This window comes from Meles meles, chromosome 6, assembly GCF_922984935.1.
Source record: "Meles meles chromosome 6, mMelMel3.1 paternal haplotype, whole genome shotgun sequence".
In the NCBI taxonomy this organism is placed as follows: domain Eukaryota; kingdom Metazoa; phylum Chordata; class Mammalia; order Carnivora; family Mustelidae; genus Meles; species Meles meles.
The window spans coordinates 95,719,951-95,725,474 of record NC_060071.1 but is presented as its reverse complement, the minus strand read 5'-3'; the positions used below and the strand labels follow the sequence as shown (position 1 = coordinate 95,725,474).

At 36.8% G+C, this 5,524-nt stretch overlaps 2 pseudogenes; both read right to left on the bottom strand.

Moving 5' to 3' along the window:
* Positions 1 to 3,679: 3,679 nt before the first annotated feature.
* Positions 3,680 to 4,317, bottom strand: LOC123943643 (annotated as a pseudogene).
* Positions 4,318 to 4,534: 217 nt separating this feature from the next.
* LOC123943642 lies at positions 4,535 to 4,987 on the bottom strand (annotated as a pseudogene).
* Positions 4,988 to 5,524: the final 537 nt, after the last annotated feature.

Genomic DNA, 5,524 nt, shown 5'->3' with positions numbered 1-5,524 from the left:
CTGGGAAACATTTAAGAACAGTCATGTGGCAAACAGACTTTCATATTTGGCTGACTGATCCATGTTTACTCTTTAATAGAAAACACAGGTTTCACCAGGGCACAATCCAATATAGCCTTCAGTTCTCTTGTGCTTCTGAAAAGTCTGAGATACATATTTTGGATGCGATTCTATTGATTGCATAAAGCGATACAGATGTAACTACCTATCATTTGAGATGGCTGCTGCTGGAAAATCCTCAAGGAAGAGAGGAGATAACTTGAACCTTGCCGAGTATCCTGATGATTACAAAACACCAAATAGTGAAAATAAAAAGGTATGGTGTCAAGCAACATAAGCATTGCCTGATTATTTTCAGAAAATTATGTCAATACAGAAAGGAGGAAGGATAAAAAGAGTATTCAGTTGGAGGTATAGGCATGATGGTGTGGGGCATTGTTGTCCTATAATATATTAAATTTGATAAGTTCTTTATAAATTTTTGGGTACTAACACTTTAGCAGATGTCATTTGTAAATACCTTCTCTCATTTTATTGATCACCTTTTAATTTTGTTGATTTTTTCCTTCACTGTGCAGAAGCTTTTTATCTTTATGAAGGCCCAATAGTTCATTTTTGCTTCTGTTTCCTTTGCCTCAGGAGACGTGTCTAGTAAGAAGTTGCTATAGCCAGGGTCAAAGAGGATGCTACTGATATTCTCCCCTAGGATTTTGACTGTTTCCTGTCTCACATTTAGGTCTTCCATCCATTTTTAATTTATTTTTATGTAGGGTATAAGTAAGTGATCCAGTTTCATTCTTTTGCATGTAGCTGTCCAGTTTTCCCAGTCCCATTTGTTGAGGAGACTCTTATTTCCATTGGATAGTCTTCCCTGCTTTGTCAAAGATTAGTTGACCCAAAAGAAGTGGGTCAATTTCTGGGTTTTCTATTTTGTTCCATTGATCTATGTGTCTATTTTTGTGCCAGTACAACACCGCCTTGATCATTATAGCTTTGCAATATAATTTGAAGTCTAGGATTGTGATGTCTCCCACTTTGCTTTTCTTTTTCAATATTATTTTGACTGTGGGGGGTCTTTGGTGGTTCCATATAAATATTAGGATTGTTTGTTCTAGCTCTGTGAAAAATGCTGGTATTACCTTTATCAGGATGGCACTGAATCTGTGGACTCCTTTGGGTAATACAGATGTTTAAACAATACCTGTTCTTCTAATCCATAAACATGGAATGTTTTTCCATTTCTTTGCATCCTCTTCAATTTCTTTCATAAGTGTTCTATAGTTTTCAGAATACAGATCTTTCATTTCTTTGGTTAGGTTGATTCCTAGGTATCTTATGGTTTTTGGTGCAGTTGTAAATGGGATCAATTCCTTGACTTCTCTTTCTGCTGCTTCATTATTGGTGTACAGAAGTACAACATATTTCTTCTGTATGTTGATTTTGTATCCTGCAACTTTCCTGAATTTGTGAATCAGTTCTAGCAATTTTTTGGTGTAGTCTTTCAGGTTTTCTACATAAAGTATCATGTTGTCACTGAAGACAACTTTCTTTCTTTTTTTTTTTAAGATTTTATTTATTTATTTGTCAGAGAGAGAGAGTGAGGAAGCGAGCACAGGCAGACAGACTGACAGGCAGAGGCAGAGGGAGAAGCAGGCTCCCTGCCAAGCAAGGAGCCCGATGTGGGACTCGATCCCAGGACGCTGGGATCATGACCTGAGCCGAAGGCAGCTGCTTAACCAACTGAGCCACCCAGGCGTCCCTGAAGACAACTTTCTTAATGATTAGGATGTCTTTTATTTCTTTTTCTTGTCTGATTGCTGAGGCTAGGACTTCCAATACTATGTTAAATAGCAATGGTGAGAGTGGACATCCCTGCCTTTTTCCTTACCTGGTATCTCAAGTTTCTTAATTGCTTTGAAAATTCAGTTATTTAAAAAAAAAAAATCAGTTTTCATTTATTCATGTTTTCTGGTATAGGAATTTGATTCTTATAAGTAAGTCATGGTGATATGATGTACAGCATGGGTATAGTTATACAGTGTATTTGAAAGTTGCTTAAAGAGTAGATCTTGAAAGTTACCATCATTAAAAAAAAACTGGCAATGAATATTAACTAGACCTATTGTGGTAATCATTTTGCAATATTTCCAAATATCACCTGAAACTAATATAGCATTTTAGGCCATTACATCTCTATTAAAAAAAAAGGAAATAATTTTCCTTTAACCATATAAGTAGATGGAAAGGCTTTTTCTCTTCAGTAGATTTAATGACCATTTAAATATTATTTAAAATCATAATTTCTCTTGACTTTCCCTCATTACTTCCTTCATTTTACTTTTTGACTTTCTTTTTTCTTTTTGACATTTTAGGTAGGCTCCATACCCAACATGTGGCTTAAACATATGACCCTGAGATCAAAAGTCACATGATTTACCAACTGAGCCAGCCAGGTATCCCTGGACAAAGTCAACCTGTACAAACACAAACACACACTGTAGAAAACACTCCTGGCTGCATATGATAAAATAATGACTAATGAAAATGTAAGTAAATCTATATTTTAAAAACTCAGAATTTTGAAAGAAATTCTTTAGAATTGGTATTTCTTTAGTCAGTAAGATATATTTTAAATCCTATTTAAAATATATTCAACAACTGATAAATTTTGAGTAAAAGGCAGGCTAAAATATTGGTGCAGAATGAAATTTTTGTCTTAAATACGTGTGAATAGTGTCCTTCAATTGTGAATGTAGTACTTAATTTATTTATCCTCTTTGGAATCTTATAAGTATTAATTCTACTTGCAAAGACAACTCCCAAATAGCTATATTATCATACCCTTCCATGAAATTCTGTTACTATCCAACGAAGTAGCAGAAGTAAGTGTTGGCTATACCGGGTTTCTTTCTTCCTTCTTTCCTTCTTCCTTCCTTCCTTTTTTACAGTACAAAATTTTATTTAGGTTTGTTCAATATAGGTAAGATATACTGGAGTCATAGAGCAATATGCATTAACAGGATACAAGAGTTCATAAAAACTGAGTACTATACACATAAATTTCTTAAACATTCAGTTACCTAAAGAGAAAAGGCACAGATGTATGATGGGGAAAACTGTATCTAACCCTGAAAGTATGATAGGACTCCATCAGCAAGTCTAAGTTTTACAATAAAACTATTATACTGGCAAACTTGGCAGTCATACACCTACATCTATTCTAACAACTAACTCTAGCATGGGTAAGAATGCCCTTATCCAGCACAGATCTTAGGATAGACACAGATTTTTACAAACATAATTGTGTTATACTTTAAGGAAAGATTTCCATTTATAACTACACATTAAATCACATAACAGTAATTTTACCCTACACAAAATGTCCTTTTAGCAACAAAGTAATTAACTGTTACAATTTCCAAAGTGACAAAGGTATTGAAACAAAAAAGAAAAAAAAATGAAAAGAAAAAAAACACACCCACAAAAAAGTAAATTGTAAAAAAAGTCTGTGTTGATTTGCTGGACAGAATCGCCCCCAAATTAAATGGCACTGTACAAAAATTTGTTGGAAAAAATATTACAAAACTGAACCCTCCACCTTTACACTCGAGTCCATGCCATTTTGAACATGGCAGGAGTTATCTTTGTCATTCACTGTTTTCATTGATTGGAGTGTGTGTTATTTGAGTGACTTGTGAGAGTTTTCACTGTCAGTGTGAAAGTCAACACTTCCATACCCTGCCCTGAATTGGTTTGCATAACTACTATCTCCTCTTCCAGTTCTCCCCTCTGAGCTGTTGGAAGTGTTATTACCATTCCCTGGAGAAGAAGGAAAGTCATCTCTGGCTATGTCCCTCTTCCTGTGAAATCTGGACCCAGATGTCCTCTGCCAGGAGGAACTGCCATTACCTGGTCCACTGGCCAGCCAACTGCAGTGGCCTCTGCCTGTAATTCAGGCTCAGAAGATGTAGTTCTGCTGGTACTTGGGCCTGGAGCATGAAACCCCTGTTGTTGGTGCTGAGCCAACTACTGGCACGTCTCTTTCAATTGCTGCTGAAGAACTACAATGGTGCTCAGCATACTTTCTACTTCTGTCAAGTTGAGTGATGAAGAATTCAGTTCATTCTAACTGTGCTTAAGCTCCTCACTGTATTTTTTTCTGTAAAACCAACTTTGCTTCAAGGTGTAAAACACATCCCTGGGAAAGCTGCTAGAAGGAAGTTTTTTTGAAGTGGCACTTCTTTGGAATAGTCCCACACCATCAGGCCTCTGAAGCCAGGGGCGGGGGAAGAGAAAAAAGTCGAACACAAGGTTCATCTGGTAAGTTTTACATGACCAATTTCAAGCTGGAAAGTATTTTAACACTGTGGCTTTTTTTTTTTTTTTTTTTGGCTCATAAAGTCTAAATACTACTGTGGAAAGGAGTATTTAGCTGTCCCACCATAGCTTTTCCTAGTGGGATTATCAGGGAAGTCTCAACTAGGGAGCATGATTGTTAAATACTTCAGCATAAACTTCCAAGTACACCCTTTTTTCAGGCTTGTTTCAGTTTGTCTTCAGTCTGTTCCAATTCACCTTTCATTCTTAGGAAAAAAAAAAAAAAACAAGTTGATTGCTGGGTCTACCACTGTTGATCTCATTTGGACAATGCTTGGCTGCTGGACTTGCTTGACATACTGGATTTCAGTAGTATACATTTGTATCTCTTGCTCCTTGGTTGCTAGTCACATTACAAGATTTTTTTTCCCTGTGTGCAGACTCTTGTTGCTGGCTTTAGTTTTTCTTCAGACTCCCTTAAGCCAGTTACATCATTAGAATTAAGATCTGTGCACTTGTCCTCCAAAGCTTAGACGTATACTTCATATTGTTTCCATCTTAGAATTAACTCATCTTGTGCCATAATTTTGATGTCTATTTCACTCAGTTGAAACTTTCTGAGAAGAGATTCCTCACTGGTCAGCTTGAATCCTCTCCAGACAGAAGCCATGACAGCGTCAGTCACATAGGCCAAGTCAGCACTGTTGCTTACAACTCAGGCCACCAGACATGCTACCCCAACTCCCCAACTCCTACTCCTGCCATGTCCCTTGTGCTCCTCTTCCTATATTGGATATTTATTTATTTATTTATTTATTTATTATTTTAAAATATTTTATTTATTTGAGACAGAGAGTGAGCATGAGAAAGAGAGCATAAACAGGAGAGTGGAGGAGCAGAGGGAGAGGGAGAAGCAGACTCCTCATTGGGTGGGAGTCCAATATGGGCTTGACCCTGGGACCCTGGGATCGTGACCTGAGCTGAAGCCAGATGCTTATCTGACTGAGCCAGCCACGTACAGTGACATTGGATCTCTCTCTGGCGTCTTTAAAACAACATTAAGTCCCCCCTGAAAAATAAAATTTTGATTACATGTAAATGGATCCTACTAATACTGGATGATATGAATGAAGACACTGTTGGGTCACACTTGTGAACCAGATAATACTATACCAATGAGATCAATTTTGACAAATTTTATTTGACA